This window comes from Mauremys reevesii, unplaced genomic scaffold (assembly GCF_016161935.1).
Source record: "Mauremys reevesii isolate NIE-2019 unplaced genomic scaffold, ASM1616193v1 Contig130, whole genome shotgun sequence".
Lineage (NCBI taxonomy): Eukaryota > Metazoa > Chordata > Testudines > Geoemydidae > Mauremys > Mauremys reevesii.
The window spans coordinates 50713-71027 of NW_024100750.1; the positions used below are offsets into that span (position 1 = coordinate 50713).

Consider the following 20315-nt stretch of genomic DNA (forward strand, 5'->3'; position numbering starts at 1 on the left):
CAGGGGAACCGTTACAGAGTTCCATGGCTGAAGTATGCCACATTGACTCAGCTGGGGCTGAACCTAGCAACTTTGCTTGCACTGTGGTGGGTTCACCGCAATTAGTTACTGACAAACAGCCACACTCCTACACTGAGGTGCTGCATCTTGCAGCTGGTTTTGAGCTTCATTGCTTTGCAAAGGTGTCAATTGTATACGAGCTTCTCCTCTAGACAGACAGTACGGAAAACTTCCCAGCTTGCTTCCCTATGTCAGGGTATAGGGAATTCAGAGGCCATCACTGGCCTGTGTTGAGATACAGCAAGGGGGGCCACCTTGCTATTAGCATCAGCCATCAACTCAAGTATTACAGACAAGTGCACTTAGCACCACATGGAGAAAGAGGAACCTCCCATCACCTGTGTTGAGGCCAGGACAGCTCCTAGCAGTGTGCAGGCTTGGTCCTGGATGTGTCACACAGGCATGTCAGGCGCCCCCATCCCCCTGGTGTATTTTCTCAAGGAGCCAGGGTGGATCTGTTTCGATGGTGGACTAAGCATGCTTCTCTCTTCCCCTCCTGCTTGGGTGGCACATTAGCCCCCCTTGCAGTGGGTTTTGTTGTAAAGAAACATTTAGAGGCATGGGGCAGTTCACACCTCTCAGGGTGGTTGTTTCTGGCCATCCGCTGGCTCAAGCCAGGTCATCACTACAGCCTTCTGCCAGCATGGCTGGATCGGGGGGGTGACCCCTGTGTAACACACCTGTGCCTGCACCAAGCCTGGAGTGCCGATACACAGCAGAACTGCACTGTTACTGGGACAGCTTGTTTCCCCTGCGGCGGCGGGGAGAGTCTGGAATAATCCATGGGGGCAAAGCCTTTCAAGGGAGGGCCAGACCCCAGGCAGACATCGCCACGTTGGTTAGTCTCAGGTCACATTTTCCATCCACTGCCCTGCAGCCAGGAGGGTCAGAAGTGGGATCCCAGGCACTGAAGCTTTAGGCCTGGGTCTATAGTTTGTCTATGCACTGATCTGGCTCTGGGAAGTGAATCAGCCCTGCCTCCAGCATAGACCTGTCAGGCACAATCCATCACCCACATCCCAGGCAGCTCAAAACCGAAAGGGAAGGGAGAGGCTTATCTGAAAGGGTCTTTAGGAGACAGGCCACCCTCCAGCAGGAGCAGATCACTGGCTGGGCTCTGGGTCACACAGAGAATCCAGGGGTTTGTCTCAGGGGCTTTCCTCTTAGGAACTCCTAGGCTGCTGCCTCTTCCTGCTTAAATACCTGCCCTGCTAAGCCCAGCTGGAAGCTGGCTGCCTCTAATTGGCAGGCTGAGCAGGGCCTCTGGGGCCTGGCTCCCTTTGCAGAACATTAACCCTTTTCCATCTGATTGAGCGTGGGACACATTCACCCCAGCGCTGACACACTCCAGAAGCCTTCTCAGCCCCTGGGCTGTCGTTCCATTTGCTTCCTGCCCAGCAGCCTCACTGTGCGCAAGGCTTGTGTCACTTTTGGAGGTGGAGAATTTCCCCCACCCGCTTCAGTGGAGTGACTCCTGAGTTACCCTGGGTGGGTAGAAAGGAAAATCCGGGCCCCTAATTATGTAGCAGTTGCTGCTTTCCCCAGCAGCGGCTGTTCATGCTGCAGGAGCTCAGGGCTGGGCTTTCTCCCTGGGCTTTTGTTTCCCCGCAGGCTGCACGGTGGGGCTCTCCATGGTCATTAGTAGCAGAGGCCAGTGTGCAGCTCTCAGCACGCATGTTGCTCCCCCAGATGACAGAGCAGCCTCCTTCCTCATTCTTTGCTTCCTGCCCTGCAGCACCCTTCCTCGCCCGCTCCAGCCCTCTCTGCCCCGGAGCCGCCTGAGGCGCAGCCAGGGCGCCGGCCGGCTGGGGGCAGCTCGTGTTCCTTCCCTCCTGGGAACGTTCTGTGCCTGCTGAGAGCCCCTTCCCCACTCGCCAGGGTCCCGCACGCTGTCTCCTGCCACAGCCCCACAAGCCAGGCTCTGCAAAGGGCTGCCTGCCGCCCAAGCTGGTGCCTGCTGCGCGGAGCCGCCACTTCAGGGCTGGGTAACAGGCTGCCACTACCCCCCCGCCCGCAATAACCAGGCTGTTAGTGTCCGGTCACTACGTCTGACCGAACACGCCAGGTTCCCTTTTCAGCTGGACTTTCTGGTCAGAAACCGCACACCTGGCAACCCTCATTTCTGATTCTGTGCTAGCAGCTGCGTATTGCTCCCACTGCCAAACGTGGTGCGTGACTCGTATCCCCCTTTTCCAGAGGCGCTTGCAGCCCCACTGAAGCCAATGGCACTAGGCGAGTTTCACCCGCAGCGGATCTGGCCTACTCCGCAGTGTTTCTCAAGTACCGTGGCGCAGCCTGGCACTCCGGGCTGGCTGCCGGTGGGCGCGGACGGCAGGATAGCAGCGGGAGCTCAGCCCAGCCAGCTCAGTGCGGGGCAGCAGGCATGCAGTGTTTAAAGGAGAGCAGGGACATTGGACATGGCAGTTTGGTGGAAGGGGAAGTCAGGCCTCGTGGATTCAGCAGAGGGTGACCAGATGTCCCGATTTTATAGGGACAGTCCCGATATTTGGGGCTTTTTCTTATATAGGCTCCTATTACCCCCATCCCGTCGATTGTTCACACTTGCTGTCTGGTCACCCTAATTCAGCATCTTCTAGACTTTTAAGCCAGAAGGGACCATTAGATCATCTGGTCTGACCTGACTAATAGGCAAATCTCATGCAGAGCGGCAGGGGTGGCCCGCAGTGAGTGACTAACAGAGCTGGGAATTAGAGACGCCAGCTCAGGCCTCAGCAGAGCAATAAGTGTTTGTTGTCCTAGGAGGTGGGTGGAACTGCACAGATGCACAATGGCAAGATGGCTGCCATCTGGACTGCTGCAAAGCCAGCTGTGTGGGGCCTGCTGAAATGGTCATCTTGATTCGCCAGCGTATTACTCCTGCTGGCATGACACATTGGTCAGGGGAGTAGGGCCAGTTATATTCCACCTGCTTTCAGATGGATTCAGAATCCAGACTAAAACGCTGGCTCCTCTGCCCGGTGATCACGTCAAAAGACTTTATTGTGTGGAAGAGAAATTGTTCAGGAAGAGAGACTCAATCTCAGGGGAAAGTGACGCCACTCGGTTCTAAAGATCCTACGGCCCAGGAGAGTTGAGACAAGTCTGATACGTTTCAAGTCACAGCAGACACGTGCCGGGCTCGGTTTCTCAATTTTTTTAATTATTTTTTTGGTTTGTATAAAAGAGCCCATGTTCTAGGAAGATAATTAACATGGGAATTTGTATTTCTTTCCCCCAGCAATTTTCTGGCACAAATCATGTTAGATTTAAGAGCAAAAGCCAGAGATGGGGACAAATGGGGAACAGGGGAGAGAAAAAGAAAAAACAGACAAGAGGGAAATTGTCTGCAAAAATACTGGAGTTAGCAACTGCTCTTTGGTTTCTATCATTTATAGCCACAAAGATACTTTACATTGAAATGAGACCAAACATTTTCATGTGCCTAGAAGAGAGGCTGGGATGTGGAAGGGAGAGAGGAGAAGGGTCTTTTCTTATCATCATTCAAATTCATTCTTTGTCTTGGCCATTTCATTCATCTTGAAGGGATTCACTGCTTTGTTCTAGAGGGAAGCAAGCTTGCCTGTGTCCATAGCCCGACTTCAGGAGCTCTCACGACAGCTCTCCTTCGGCCAAACCATCCCACGGGTCTGATTCCACACCCCGTGTACCAGGAAGGGTCGATATCAGGGTCTAGAAGGCAAAGGCCAGGAAGTCTTTAGAACGTGAGGCTGAGGACTAATTCTCCTGAGCATGTGTCACAGCCACCTGCTTGGGATGGAGAAGGAGGGACTTCCCGAGCTAAAACCATGGACTGGTCCAGCTGGAGTTAAAGCTCCCAAGCTCTAGGCTGTGATCGCTCATATCCTCTGTGGCTCAGGCTCAGGCCCCAACCTGTAACATACACTTGCCAGTGGTTGCACCTGCCTTGTCATTGCCGGTGGTGAGCAGGTGGCGTGGCCTTCGCTTATTTTAAAATGACAATGTCTTTTGCACAGTAATGCAGGAGGGAAGGGGGTAGCCATACAGAGGACTGGGTGACTCAGGGCACTGGGAATGGGGTGCAACCCTCTTCCCCTGTCTGGTTCCCGTTGTGCCAGGCCTATGGAGAAGCACAGGACTCGATTCTCCAGGGACTGCCGTCCAGCCCCTTTCACAACCACCGCTAAAAACCAACAGCAGGCACCCTGAGCCACGCAGCGCAAACAGGGCCCTGACGGGTTGACGGGAACCAAGGGCCACATTCTTGGCTTGGAGCAGATCCTTTGAAATCAGTGGGGCTCTGCTGATTCACAGCCGCTGAGGATCTGGCCCATGTGCTTAGTTCTCTGGCTCTGCAGTGACTCACTTGCTGACATGCGACCTGTGCGTCCTCGCGGCAGTTAGAACATGGGCTTTGTGCTATGAGCACGTGGGGCCCTGTCATCCTGAGACTGCCGACAGCCCGGTGTGTGTATAGGCTGCCCCACCACCAGAGCACCAGGCAACTCCATTGCCCAAGCTAATTCAGGTGGGCTGGGGAGTCAGGAGAGCTGGGTTCTAACCCTGCCTGTCACCTCGAGAAAGTCACCGCCCCTGTGTCTGGTGTGTTTATATTGCAAACTCATTCAGGAAGGGCTGTTACTGCCAGGGGTGTGCCTGGCGATTAGCACAGAGCGGCCTGATCGCGTCGGGTGCCACCGGGTGCTGCCGTGACACACGTTGTAGGAAGAGATTTGCTGGACAGGCCGATTAAAAACTGCAAGTTTTTGAGTTCTGCTGTCTGGAAAGTTCCTCTAGACTTTTCCTGGCTCATGGAATCTGCAACGCGGCTGGGCCAGGAAACTCCGTCTGTTGGCCCTTTGTTGGCGTTGGTGGGGAGAAGGGCCTTGGGGGTGGGGGGGTGGAAGGGGGTGAAAAGATGTAAGGAATTGTTTTAGAGTGTCTGAAGTCTCTCTAAAGGACCGTTTTGAAGTCCAGCTCCTGGACTGAGCCAGAGCAGAGTGGCTGGGTGAGGGAGGAGCAAGAGGGGGATTCTGGAAGGACAAGATCAAAGCCTAGATAATGAAAGGACAGAAAGCTCAGCCATCTCACGCTGCAGCCTCTAGCCTTGCAGTGACCCGCAATGTTGCACGTTCACCGGCAGAGGGCGCTGCTACACAGGCCCGAGCACACAGTAACTAGCAATGACAGCCTTAACCCAGAGGCCTTTTCAAAAACTTTTGCTGCATTTGAACAACTCCACGTGTTTGGGGTCAGGTTGGGACAGGTCCTTACACAGGTGTGTGCGTGCGTGCAAGGAGACCCTGCTCCTGCCATGCCAGGCTTATGCCCGGCTGCGGTCAGTGTGCACGGGGAGATACAGGGAGGAGGCAGAGTGGCTTGAGGTGCTCTGAGTGCGGGCAGACTTCATACGCGCACAGCGCTGCTCCTGCACCTCTGCACTACACCCTGTTCAACGCCTGGGCGCTCTGGAGACTCTCCACCCTGTGACTAAACCAGGCTCTGAACATAGGCTACCATGGGAGAGAGACAGGAGAAGCCTCTCTATTAAACACTGACCCTGCCATGCCACCCACTGATACCGTCACCGACCTCCTAGGCTCTTCTGTGCTGGGCCCAATTCTCGGGGGGTGGCCAGAGATACGGGGGGGGGGGGGGCAGCAGAGCCATTTGGGGTGGCTCTGCGCCAGTCTGCACCAGCTGAGGAGCTGGCCTGGCTGCTGCAGTTACAGGGACTTACTCCTGATTTCCATGGATCGCTCGTGGAGTCGGCATTCGGCTTTGGGCAGGGCCAGACAGATGAGCAGCAGGTACATGAAGCAGGCAGCCAGCAGTTTCATTCCCTTCAGCTCCCCCAAGGCTTGTGGCTGGTGCCGGAATTTAGCAAGGTGTGAGTCCAGCCTGCAGAAACAGAGACCAGGAGAGTTAATGAGACCTCATCTTGGGTGGGGGTGGGGTGAGCAAATCAATCCACTCTCTGGAGAGACACTCACTGAATAACAGGAATTACAGCTGTTCCCAGGAAACTGGAGGAAACATGGAAGTGCCAACGTTTTGAAACGGGTTTTGTTCCAAATTGGACTGAAAAGCTGAAATTGCCATAAAATAAAAATTCCAAGATTTTTTTAAATTTGGAACCATTAAAATGTTTTGTTTAGTTAATGTCAAAGCAATACACACTATTAAACCATCAATCTTAAATACATTACAATTAACGGTTTAATATAAAAGTCAAAACGAAACAAATGAAAATGAGGAGATTCAAAACGCTGTGTTTTGACTCTATCAATATGAACCACTTCAACATTATCGAAACAAAACCAGAAAGTCAAAACGGTTCATTTTGGTTCTTTATGCATCTAAAATGTTGTCAGAATTGACACATTCCCACAAAATAGTTGGACTTTGACAAAACTGCATTTTTCCAATGGAAAAAAGGTTCCCCTGAAAGTGTTTTGCCAAGCACCAGTGGGAACGGATGCATGATCAGCATTGTCAACCACACCTTAGTCATTCAAAAGTCATGAGTCAGGTCCCCCCAATCATGAGATTATGATCATAATATATATATATCTATATATATATATATACACACACACACATGTTTCTTTTTATTTGTCAGTCTGGTTTCTGAGCTGCTACAGTGCACTTGGGTTATATTTTCAAGCTTTTCTCCTCAGCCAGTAGATCGAAAAACCATTTTTGATGAAAGCCAAGACTCTTGTGCGATCTCTGGATTCCGAAAACTGGATAAAACATCTCGAGAGTTGGCATCACTCTAAGCAGTGAGTGAGTAGTTGCCTTTTTGGAGCTGCAACTAAACCTGAGACCTAAACTTACCTGTGAAACCACACCCAGGTGCACACCTGAGCGTCTCCTCTGTGGGCATGTAACAGGGCGGCTTGCCTGGGTTCTGGAGTCTGGGCTAAGCCAGGCCGGAGTACAAGAGGAGCCTCACCTGAGCGGATGCAGGTGATTTAATATAAGAGGCAGCAGGATGCGGCAGGTGTGTGGCTGGCTGAGAGGAGGAAGGAGCAGGAGGGCAAGCAAAGGCCAGAGGGCTGAGACCTGGCGGCTTTGGGTACAAGACTCTCTGGAGTGCTTAAGGGGCCCATAAGGGGCTGCTAGAGGCAAGACACTGCAGAGGCATCCCTGGCCACAAGGGGCGCTTCGGCGGCAGCAACACTCTAGGGCAGCAAAGGGCAGTGAAAGGACTGCAAGCCGTACCACCAGAGTGACACAGGCACCGATGCCTTGAGCTGGTAACTGCATCTGTGACATGGTCCAAGGAGCTGGCTGGGGTAGAGGCGGGGTGGGGGCAAAGGGGCAGTGGGCAGGCCAGCATTGTCCCACCCATTTGCATTGCTCATGGCAGAGATGTAACACAGCCAGGGCTAATCGTTTCTGCTGCCCATCCATCCGTAAAGCCGCCGAGTAGCTGCTGGCTTTGGAAGTCCTGGCAGTACAGCCACTGGGGAGATCCGTCACCTTTGCTCCCTCCATCAGGGGTGTTGGTGCGAGTGAATGCCCTGGGCCCAGAGTTTTGAGAGTACTCTGCCCTGGAGATGATTGAGCCCTGCACCAAAAGCTACATATTTTGAAGGCACCAAGGAACATAAAAACTCTCTGAGCCCTCGTCATTTCTGGCCTCGATCCTGCAACCTCCTTTCCAGGCCTCCCGACAGCCAGGTCAAGCCCCTCCCTCCTGTCTGACGGCTGGGATTGTCTTCTGACCTTGTAGCTATGACCACGTCACCCTGCTTCCCTGCAGTCGGTTAAACGTCTTGTTCTCACTGTTAATGTCGTTCATGGCTCGGCTCCTTACCTGCGCTTCTTTTGTCTGGGCCTACTGCCTCCACTCTGCCGACGATGCCGCCCTTGTCGGCCTGTCTGTCCAATTCTCCCATGCTTCCCAGGTGCAGAGAGTTCCTGTCCCAACTAGCCCTCACAACTGCCACCCCAGGCCTCCTTCTCCTCAAGGCCTACTTGTGTGTCACGAAGCCACTGGTGGTGACAACTGCTAATGGCTCATTAATGGACAGTGGGGATCGCACAGAGTAGAAGTGGGTATTCACCCACAAAAGCTCATGCTGCAAAACGTCTATTAGTCTATAAGGTGCCACAGGATTCTTTGCTGCTTTTACAGAACCAGACTAACACGGCTACCCCTCTGATACTTGACAGAGTATTTTGTGCATTTGTTTGCATCTCAAAATTTATTTGGACTTGTAAGAAGACTCAGACCCATCTACAGTGCACATTCATCAGCTGTGCACCCTTTGGTCACCTTATCTATTGTTCCATCACCTCATTCCCTCACATTGTTTGCTACGCTTGTTCGATTGCTTTTGACTTTCTCTGGTGTGTCTTGTCGTAAGTTGGGCCCTTACCCTGCAAGCGGCTGTGTGTGACCAGAACCCTGCATTGCGTGGCCAGGGTCAGGACCTCAGACCGAGTTCATCGGGGCCTGGTCTGTCTTTTACCGTGTGTTTGCCACAAAGGGGCTGTGATCTGATTGAGGGCCGTGGGCACATAAAGAATCCAAGACACCTCCTCTGAGCACAGTTAGAGGCATGTCAAGATCTTAAGGATCATAGAACAACTCTCCCCCTCCGTCCATCTCCTGATGTGCTACCTGGAAAAGCTTGAAGTCAAGGAACAACCGCAGCCACTATACTGTCCTAAGCAGACTGTCAATTCCCAGTGTGTGTAGACTCATAGACTTTAAGGCCAAAAGGATCATCTAGTCTGACCTCCTGCACATTGCAGGCCCCGCAACCTCACCCACCCAACTCCTGTAATATTTATGAAGCACCAACAAAGTGCTTTGCCTATAAATGAAATACTCCTGTCATCCTCCCTACCCCCTCCGCTGTTTATTTTTCTGCCTTCCTCTCTAGGAGCAAGGGGTGAACTCCTGCCCCTCTGGCCATGGTTACTGGAAATGGGAACAAAATTTTTTCCCCATCCTGACTCGGGATGAGAAGTCAAAATCTCAAAAATTTCCTAAACTGAAAATTTGAAAAAAAAAATCAGTTTGGGTCAATCAAAATGTTTCATTTTGATCATTTCAAAGTGTTTTATTTCAGTTTTGACTCTTAATTTCTTTAACTATCGCTAGCTGAAATTTTGAAATGAAAAGTTGTTTAGGAATCAGAACTTTTCATTTCAAAAAATGCTAAAATGAAACATTCTGAACATTTTCAAAAAAAGTCAAGTAAAGAAATTAATCAAAACTGACCCTTTTGCATGAGAAATTTTGGTTTTTGATAAATCAGCATGTTCTGATGAGAAACACTGAGTAAAAACCATTCCCGACTAGCTCTGATTGCTCTTCCTTTTTGTATACTCCTTGGTGAATGACCATAAGACATTGTAAGAAAAGAATTGCTTTGAAAAGCTTCTTGGTCTATTACTTCTGTTCATTGTTATTTTCTATCCAAGTTACTGACCTGCTTAAAACACTGAAGTGGTTCAGAAATAGACAGATGTCTTCAGCCTAGGAAATAAATGACCAAGGAGTCATGCGTGAGGAGTCAACACAAGTGTAAGTGTTCATTGTAACCTACAGTCTCAGTGCGAAGTCCTACTACCTTGTTAATTCTTTCCCTAGCACATCAGAGAGGGCGTTTTGGAAGCCATTTCTTATTGGTGTGAATAAAAAGGAAACTCGTGCTGAGGGGTGCGGGGGGAAGGCCGGCTGTCATTTAATGAAGCAATGGTTAGAAAAATATAGGGGAAGCTGTAGGGGATCCAAGCTCTGGCCCAATGAGCCCACGTGCATGACTAAGGCCAGCAGAACTTGAAGCTGGATTGGCTAGTGGTGAGACCATTGGGCTGGGGCCCAGAACTGGTAGATTTCTGGTTCTGGTTCTATCGCTGACCCTTGCCAGGCCCTTACTCTCTTTAGTCCTCACTTTCCTGTCTGTCAAACAGGTATCACAATACTTCCTGGCAGCAGGTTCTGAGGCCTAATGAATGTTTGTTAAGCAGGCTGAGATCCTTGGGGGGTGGGCGGGGCTGTACACCCGCAAACTATTGGTCTGAATCATGCTAGGAAATCCATGTAATTGGATGATGCCATGAAGGTGTTCGGTGGGGACGGCTACCTACTGAAAGCTGTGCCTGGGGAAGGAGCCACGCAGTTCCCAGTGACACCAAAGACAACTGTCAGACTGACTCCTCCTGCACCCCTACGTCTGACACTGCAGACACTGGAGCTCTCGGGCCCAGCTCAAAGCCCACTGGGAGTCTTTCCAGGGATGTCAGCAGGCCCTTAGCGGGCATCCTAAGAAGGGTTTCAGGTGCCTTAGTGAAGGGCTGGAAGTCAGGTGCTTTAGGACTTGTCTGCACTTGAAATGCTACAGCAGCACAGTTGTTGCGCCGCTGTAGCGCTTTGGTGTAGACGCTCCCGATGCTGACAGGAGAGATTCTCCCATCGGTGTAGTTAATCCACCTCCCTGAGAGGTGGTAGCTAGGTTGATGGTTCCAGCAACCTAGCACTGGCTACACCATTAATTCCTATGAACTGCAGGAGCACCCCTTTGGGAGAGCAGGATGAGTCCCATGACAGAGCCACACAAGCCCTGACTCTCACACCTGTAACTGGCCGAGCCGTCAGTGGATGGCGGTCCTAGGCTCGATTTGCGTTTACTCCGATGCCTCCCACCACTGAGCTGGTGTGTGGTTTCAATTTGTCAGCGTCATTTACTCTGACAAAGTCACATAGCCCTTCCCCTTGCTGGGAATCACCCTGGGACTCCAGGTAGAAACGAAGTGACTCTGTTTGGCAATCTCTTACCAGAAAGGCCAGCTGATTGCAGTTATAGCGCTGCCAGCAGGCTGCTGAGTTTGAACCTTATAGCAGCAAATATCCAACGGAAGGAAATGTGCTAATCGTTAGAGAACCTTCTGTCCATCCACACCTGTTCTTTTCCCCTGGGCTGTATCACCATTGATCGCCTCCTTTTTAGCCCTCACGGTTTCTCTCCTGCATGCGGCGATAATTGTACATGAAGTTATGCACCCGCCGCTGGGTGCACTCCATTTTAAAATGTGAAATTCTGTGCTACAGATAACAGATGCATTCTGGAACCTTGGGAGAGACGGACTCTGAGCACTGAGGCTTCTTCACACCCCTTATGGCACAATTTCCACCGTGCTTCTTACATTCTCGTTTAAATTGATGGCAACCATGCAGCCGAACATACCGGGCATGGGAGTCAAAACTCCTCACCAGTGCTTCCCCGTGCAACTGGCACACTCTCAATGCATCGCCCTCACCATTCAAGTGGAGTGTGGACATTTAAAAGACGGTCACTGGGCCGATGCACTAGGAATGAGAGTGGGATCTGGCTGCAGGTTCTGCTGCATTTGTCCATTGCCCCATTTGGACAAAGACAGACTTTTGGGCAGTCCACACCCCACTGCTGCAGGACATGGCCCGGGGACACCAGTTAATGTGCAGATGTTTAGGTGGTAACTCTGAGTATCAGTGGAAGAACAGCATTCCCACCCAGCCCATTTCTAGTTCCTACGGCTCCTGGGAGGCTCAAGTGTCATGTAGTTGACCTCTCAATGACAGTGATGGCACCTGTGGCTGTTCTAGCTTGAGCAGAGTGCTCAGTTCAATCAAAGGCCATTTCCCCCTGAAAAGTGCGAGACCTGAACATCCAAGCCAGGCTCTGAAAATCAAAGGGCTTTTTACATCAGCAATAAAGATTCTGCCATCAGGACGTCCAGAATTTGGCAATTCTGCTGCTGATACAACAGACAGAAGAGATTCCACCTTGCTTTTCCAGAGCTGGCTCAATCTGCAGTGGGAACTTCATGCAAAAACTGGGTCAGCGAAGGAAGCAGGTGTGACCTAAGACACACAGGGCACAGTTTTTAACACCGAGCGCACCCAGCTGCGGGTGCCTAACTTCATGCACAATCACCATCCTTGCGGGTGATAATACGATCAGAAACTGAACACATCATTTTACTCTTTTCTGGCTTCCCCACTTTTTATTCCAATTGGGTTTTACTAGAGGTTTCATGGGTCTTAAACAATGAGGTTAATATCTGAGTATAAATGCACAGGCTAGATGCCTAACATGTCCAATGTTGTTTTCTTCAACCGCCTGGAATTCAGGAGCTAACCGAGCATGTACAACCTACAAGGGATGAGAGGTATTGTTTCAGATGTTCTTAGCATCGGCAGCAGACTCAGACAAAGTCAGTTTTCCTTTGCAGGCCTTTTGAAAATTCTAAGGCTCTGAACTCAATCGACAGAAAATACCTGTTTGCCATGCAAACAACATTGTAGTAGCGGTTATAGTTCAGTCACGGAAAACAGAATTAGAAGCCATTTGGATATAAGCTCAAAGGCTCGCACTGTGTATGGACACTTGCCTTTCGTTGCAGGCTTCATGTACTTTCAGCAAAGAGCACTTTATGGGAAATACTGTTTGCTGAACGTGTAACACTGCTCACATGGATGGATAGTACACAGACATTCATGTGCAGAAAAACTCACACCAAAACTTCAAACATGCGAACAAGCACATTGCCACAGCACACAAGGGTCACTGCATGAAAACACCTGGCTGCGTCCCCAAGATAACGCATCACACAAGCAAACAAAGAGTGGAGGAAAAACCAGTGGATTCAAATAAGGTGCAGTTCCAACCCCTTCCAGTTTACCTCTGGCTGCGAGTGTGTGGCTGGCACACAGACATGCTAAAGTACTTACTGTGTGTCAAGCAGGAGTTCTGGAGTGCGATGCTGCTTCCTTCCTCCGATGATTGGACTCTGTGAGCCAAAGAGCCCCTGTTTGCCTGTTTTATGCCTTGCCTTAGTGCTGATGTCACAGACAAAGCCAGCCCTGGACAAAGCCAGGGCATTTTCACGTCAGCTCCCCCCCATAACCCATTATGTTAATTTGTATCAAATCAAGAAAGGGATTTTCATGACTCATGAGGCGCCTATTTTATCTTGGGATTCTAATATTTTCTTCATTTGGACAAATCAGATAGCTTGGAAATACGCTAATCTTTCCCCCACGTGGGCCATTATTTCCCACGTAAGGAGCTGGACCTCATCAGGGAGTGTATGTTGTGCAGACGCATTCCACAAGGTGCACACTGGTACGTATCTGCATGTGGTTGCTGAATTAAGCTACAATGGTGTAAATCCCACTTGGTGCTTCTATGTTAGGAGTTTGTATCAGTGTCAATTTCTTTACTGCCGACAAGCCTGTACAGTTCCTACATCCCAAACCTAGGCCCAGGCCCGTCCACTCCATTGGGGGTCAGCTCAGCTCCCTGAGGGGCTCTCAAAGTGTCCAGTTCAGGTACTGACCAGCCCCAAATTTTGTCACCTCCTACCCATCTGGAGCTCCTCAGTCTGCTGGCTTAGCAGATTGCCCTCTGTCTCTGTGTCCAGTTCAGTCAGTCCATCTCTCTCAGGCTTTCATCTCCCAAAGGGGTGGGGGTGGGAGGAATCCCGTCCCTGCTGCTGGAGAAACCCTCACAAAGATGTTGCCGCTCCTGGCAAGCTCTCAGCACCAGCCTTGTAGCCTGGTGCCACATGCAGTTCATTCCCCCTTCCTCGGCTACGGTGTCCTTTTAAATTCTTCCTCCGCTGGGAGCAGGCCCTGCACCTGTTGAGGGCAGGGCACCTAGTCAATACTGGATCAGTGAGGGCCCATACACCCCATCACCGTGAACAGCGTATCCCCCTTCCTCCTCCGCCAAATCAGCCTGGGCTGACAAAAGCCAAGAGCGTAACATGCCGTAAGAACAGCTGGTCCAGGGGAGGAAGCTCATTTAGCCCTGAGACAGAGCCTGCTGGGACTTTTAAGAATCTGTTCTGATAGCATTGAACAGCTTAATCTTTAGCAGAATGCTGCGTGTCTAAGGTATGGCAGAGTAGTGATGCTTAGTGCTACAGAGTAACCACCTTTGTGAGGCCAATAAAAGATAAAGTAGCTACAAAGCTAGAAGCAACTGATTTGAACTAACCCCAAACCTGGGAGGGGAGTTAACATGGAAATAGGGTGACCAGATGTCCTGATATTATAGGGACAGTCCCGATATTTGGGCTTTGTCTTATATAGGCACCTATTACCTTACCCCGTCCCAATTTTTCACACTTGCCGTCAGGTCACCCTACCTGGTAATGAGAAATGTCTAAGAAAAGCTTAACAAAGGGATCAATACATTTGCGAAACCAGCGGAAGCTGAAGCTGCATTGTCGGCACTGGAGGCAAGTGTGGCGAAATCACTGCGTGTTTGCCGTTATCAGGATCTGTTAGACCTACTGGCTGAGTAAGTGAATGTCTCTATCCAACAAGCGGAAAACATGCTGGAGAAGGAGGCCTGTTCGTGTATGTAGCGGCGGGACAAAATGACATGGCTGGGATATTGACCGCCTTTGGAAATCTGTCTTCAGCAAGAGAGACAATGAGAAGATGTTTGGGCAATTAATAAGAAATGGCGACATGTTAGAAACCTAAACAGCAGGTCCTACTTAGCATCAAAGTGGGTCCAAATAGTTAAAATTGCTCCTGCCAGCGAGGCCAGTCCTGCCGTCTGCAATAATGATTTTCTGTTTGGTTTGCTGATTTTTTGTGTGTGTGTGCAAAACTGCCAGTGAAGCAAAAGTCAGTTATTTGCCCAATACTAAGTGCAACTAAATAGGCTCCAGTGGTGAGTATCAATTTCCAAGGAGCAATTCCTTTCCTTTCATAACAACCATGGCTATTCTGGTCCGGTAACAGTCAGTATGGACGTGACTGACATCCATGCCTAAGAGCTATTAAAGTTGCTGGGCATCTGGATCCTGAATCCCCACTGCAGCTTGAGATCCCTTCGCTCTTGCCGCCTGCCCCAGAGCATTTCCCCTCACAGCACCATTTGGCTTTCACTCTTCAGTTGAGTTTCCCGCCACTTTCTCCAGGCTTCTACCCTTTCACTGGTTTTACTTTATTTTTTCTCTTTTATTCTTTCATTTCTTTCCCCCGGTTTGGGTAAACCTACCCTGTACTTGACCCTCCACACCCTCTAACCGCTTCCCACTAGAGCCTCCCTTCTCTCATGACTTGTAGGTCACACTCTGCAGTTTCTGGGTCTCCCTCTCCCAGGCTCCCTGCTCCTGGGGAGCCTCCAGCTTCTCCCCCAAACCCCAAATCCTAATTCATTCTGTGTTCCTGCCACCCCCACATCTGCCTGTCCCCAGCCCGGCTGTTAATTCTCCTCCTCAACCCTCCCATCACTTCTGCCCCAGCCCCTCCCTCAGTTCTGCCCCTGCAGCCCCACGTCTGCCCTCAGGGCCCCTCTGCTCCTGTTGTGGGGGGAGGGGGCTGCAAGGTGGAAGTTTGGCCTAGGGCGCAAAATCTCCTTGCACCGGCCCTGCTGCTTGGGCTGCTCCAGCCCCAGCGGCAGAGACACAGCAATGAAGGGGCCAGAAGCTTTTGGTGAGGAGGGATCAGAAGAGGCAGGTACCAGCTTTAAACCCCAGAGGGAAGCTCCCTCCCCTAATGCAGCCTCAACGCCCAGGCCAGGAAACAGAGACTTATTGGTACTGTTTGAAGACAGGATACTGGACTATGTGGACCTTTGATCTGACCACTCGGACCATTCTGATGTTCTTATAACTAACCGAGCTGTATCTGCCCCCCACTGTAACCCACTAGACCCCAGTCCCCTCCTAGAGCTGGGATCGAACCCAGGACTCCTGGCAGGGTCTCTCCCGACAGAGTTAGTAACAAAGTAGGGATATACAGTCACATTTTAACCAGTGTCCCTACAGTGATTTTCCACAAGATGTCAGACCACGTTAGTATTAGAGCTCAGTGGGTCTAATATCGATTTAATTTTCTTTCTTTTATAAAGGAATTAGATACAGGGCTCCTGCCAGCTCATTGCTAACTTCCCTGCCAAAACACTGGAGTTTTCAGGTGCGCAAGTAAATTAAATTAAATTACCCTCCCCCCCCCACCATTTGAAATGGGGCTCCTGTGTGCACAGTCCCCTACCGTGCTCCCCCAGAAGAGCTGCATTAACAGGCAACTCTGCAATTGACCCCCAGGCCTCTCTAGTTCCTTGGCCACATGTATCCTGTCCCTATTCTGGCGGCTACTCCGGAAAAAGAGCTCGCCCCTGCTCCCACCTGAGGGACGTGTTGGGTTGAGATCAGCTGATCCAAGCAGGCAGTAGGGACAGAATCTGAGACTTGAAGCTCCTAGAGTGACCTCTTACCTTTATAGACCTGCCCTTCAGCCATCCCCAGCTATTTTCAAGTGTAACGTGATCATAACTAGACCCATTTGAAACCCTTCACCACACAAGACAAAGCCCGTAGGATTCCTCATTAACTATTTATTTCTCCTCCCCTGGCTCCCTACAGCCACTAGCCACCTTCGAGCTTTCCCTCTTCTCTCCCAGGCTCTGCTCACTTGATTGCAGCAGCTCAGCGGATGGTCCAGCTTTGCTCTTTCACTTCCATTCTTCACTTCTTTGGGGGGCTGCATTTGCAACCGAGCAGCCTGATGGAAATCCCTGAGTCCTCTGTCTCGGCAGGCAGGCCAAGCAGCCAAGGGAGGTTAGCCTGAACTGTCAGGAGTGGAGGCTTGGCCCATAGGGTAGGGTTACCATATTGGAACTGTCAAAAAAGGGGACACTCCATGGGCGGGGGAGTGGTTTAAATGCTCCAGACAGATGCTTCGCAGGTAGGGTTGGGGGCGTGTAAGAGTCCGGTGTGGGGGCTCGGCCCTCTCGGGTGTGGCCAGGAGCCAGGCCGCGTCACTACATGGCCTAAATCAGCAGTTCAGTCTCCGAAGGTCCAAGGGCTCAGACCCTCAGGCAGGGCTGAGCAGAAATAAACAGTCAACGAAGCCCAAGCCCTCAGTCAGGGTGGGGCAGCAAACAGCAGTTCTAGGCTCAGACCCTCAGGCAGGGGCTGAGCACCCAGAGTCAGTAAAGCCCTAGCCCTAGTCAGGGCGGGGCAATAAACAGTAGTTCAAGGGGCTCAGCTACTTAAGCAGGAGCTGAGCAAACAATAGTTCAGGGCTCAGATCTTTAAGCAGGAGCTGAGCAGCAACAATAGGTGAGTCCAGACTTCTGGGTCTGAGCTCTGATGTGAGGGGGAGACTGCCACCCGTGAGGCGGTGGCATGGGGGGACACAGGCCCTCCCACTCCACTGTGTCTCAGACCCAGTTAGTCTGCTGCTGTGTCGGTGGGGTCCTGACCGCAACACACCGACATCGGCTCGAAATCTGCAGTAGCCAGACTGGGGTCAGCTACCCCCGGGCTACTTCCCATCTCCCCCTCCATGGGTACCTGCTCATCGCGGGTGTCCGCAGCGGGGTCCCAGACCATGGGCTCCTCGTCGTGCTGAGGGCTGACTAGGTCGGGCTGCTCCTCAGGACACGGGTCGGGGGGATGCTCGGGCAGCTCCTCGGGGTAATGGGCTCGGGGCAGGCTCGGCCAGTCCTCCTCAGGGTACGGGGCTCGGGGCAGGCTCGGCCAGTCCTCCTCAGGGTACGGGGCTCGGGGCAGGCTCGGCCAGTCCTCCTCAGGGTCCGGGGCTCGGGGCAGGCTCGGCCAGTCCTCCTCAGGGTACGGGGCTCGGGGCAGGCTCGGCCAGTCCTCCTCAGGGTACGGGGCTCGGGGCAGGCTCGGTCCAGCAGGAGCTCGGTCAGGAGCGTCTGTCCTCTCCAGCCGCCGGGCTGCAACTGAGTGCTGGGCCAGGGCTTTTATACTTCCTGTCCCGCCCCTTGACTTCCGGGGGGGCGGGGACAGGTGGCAGTGGCTCCGCCCACTGTGGCAGCTGTTCTGGCTCCTCCCTCTCGGGTGCAGCCAGGAGCCAGGCTGCCTCACTACACGGCCCCCCCCTCAAGGCTGGCTCCCGTGCAGCGGGGTCAGCCCCTTCCATACCCCAGCCGGGAGGAAGTCGCGTTAGCATGGTCCTTCCCGGCCCGATGGCCACAGTGAAGGCATAGGGCTGCAGGGCCAAGTACCACCGCTGCAGCCGCATGTTATGGTCCTTCATGCGAGCCAACCATTGGAGGCGGAATGGTCGGTGACCAAGGTGAAGGGCTCCCAGGATGTAATACCTCAGGGCTTCACAGGCCCACTTCACAGCGAGGGCTTCCTTTTCGACCACGCGTAGTTTTTCTCTCGGGGAACAGCTTCCGGCTGATGTAAAGAACCGGATGCTCTTCCCCTCTACTTCTTGGGAAAGGACGGCCCGAGTCCCACTTCGAGGCGTCTGTCTGTAAAACAAATGTCCGGTGGAAATCAGGACTATACAAGTCCGGCTTGCTGCAGAGACTCGTTTGAGTGTCTGAAGGCCTCGTCGCACTCATGGTCCATTTCACCTGCGCGGGCTATCCTTTGTCAGGAGCCCGGTAAGGGCGGCAATTGCCGCGAATTGAGAATAAATCGTCTGTAATACCCTGCCAGCCCCAGAAACTGGCACACCTGGCGCCGTGGCTGGCGGGGGGCAGGTTGCGATGGCCTGGACCTTGCCGACAAGAGGTTTTACCTGTCCATGCCCGATAGTATACCCCAGGTACGTGGTCTCTTCTCAGCCGATGCGACATTTCTTAGGGTTGGCTGTTAACCTGGCCTTCCGCAGGACCTCAGGGCGGCTGCGACCCTTTCTAGGTGGTTCTCCACCGAGGACTGTAAATGACCACGTCATCTAGATGGCGGCCTCGTAGTCCTGATGTGGCTGGAGGAGGCGGTCCATTAGGCGTTGAAAGGTGGCGGAGCCCATGGAGGCGAAGGGCATCCGGGTAAACTGGTATAGGCCAGTGGGTGTGGCGACCCAGTCTTCTCCCTGGAGGCTGGTTCCAGGGGGATCTGCCAGTACCCTTTGCTTAGATCAAGGGTGGTGATATAGCGGGCCTCCCCTAAGCGGGCCAACAGCTCATCTATCCGAGGCATGGGATAGGCATCGAACTTGGAGATAGCATTAACGCACCTAAAGTCGATACAGAATCTCTGTGAGCCGTCGGGCTTCGGTACCAGCACTACAGGGCTGCGCCACTCATGTTGCGATGGTTCAATCACCCCTAGATCCAGCATAGCTCGTACCACCTCCTCAACGACCTGCCTCCTGTGATACGGCAAGGGCCTGGTCGCGCCCCGGATCACCACCCCAGGCTCCGTCTGGATCCTATGGTATACCAGGGTGGTGTATCCCGGTTGGCCCGTAAAGGTGTGGGAAAAGGCTTGCAAGAGGCACCGGGTCTGCTTGAGTTGGTCATCTGTTAGGGTCTCCCCGAGCTGCGGTTCCCCGGGGTCCTCTGTATGGGCTACCTGGGGTCCTAGCTCAGGTTCTGGCGGGTAGGGGTTGATCGGGAGACCTTCATGTTCCTGCCAGGGCTTGAGGAGGTTGACATGGTACCGTTGGGTCTTCTTTTTCCGGTCCGGCTGATTGATTTCATAGTGCCGGGCCCACCTTCCGAACCACCTCATATGGCCCTTGCCACCGGGCCAGGATCTTCGATTCACTGGAGGGAAGGAGGAGTAATACCCGGTCTCCGGGATGAAAGTCCCGAGTCTGGGCGTCCCAGTTATAAGTCTGGGCCTGCGTGTCTTGGGTGGCTTTCAAGTTCTCCTGCGCCAGGGCCCCCGCCTGCTTAAGGCGCTCCTGAAGCTGGAGTACGTACTTTAAGAGGCCCTGGGACGGCGATGGGGCTTGCTCCCAGGTTTCCCTCATGAGATCCAGCAGGCCCCGAGGTCGCCGACCGTACAGCAACTCAAAGGGTGAGAACTTGGCTGAAGACTGGGGGACTTCCCGCACCGCCAGGAGCAGGGGTGGAAGGAGCTGGTCCCATCGGCGAAGGTCCTCCTGGGGGAACCTACGCAACAGCTCTTTCAGCGTCGATTGAATCTTTCAACCAGCCCATCTGTCCGGGGATGGTAAACGGTCGTCCAGAGTTGCTTTATCCCCAAGGGTTCGCACACCTGCTGGAGCAGCCGTGACGTAAAGTTGGTCCCCTGATCCATGAGGATCTCCTGGGGCAGGCCGACACAGGCGAAGACCTTCACCAGCTCAGCTGCGATGGTGCGGGCCGTGATGGTCGGAGAGGATTGCCGGGGAACCTGGTAGCATAGTCCATTATCACCAAAATGTATTGGAACACTGCGCTGCTCTTAGGGAGGCCCCACCAGGTCCATGGCCACCGCTCAAAGGGGTCTCAATCAGAGCATCGGGACCAGCGGTGCCTTGGGAGTTCGTGCTGGGGCAGCCAACTGGCATTCGGACAAGAGTTGCAATA

At 52.6% G+C, this 20315-nt stretch overlaps 2 pseudogenes; one reads left to right on the forward strand and one right to left on the reverse strand.

The window, feature by feature from the left end:
* Positions 1-20315, forward strand: part of LOC120392981 — a 53655-nt pseudogene that overhangs the window by 19962 nt on the left and 13378 nt on the right.
* Positions 3200-17413, reverse strand: LOC120392982 (annotated as a pseudogene).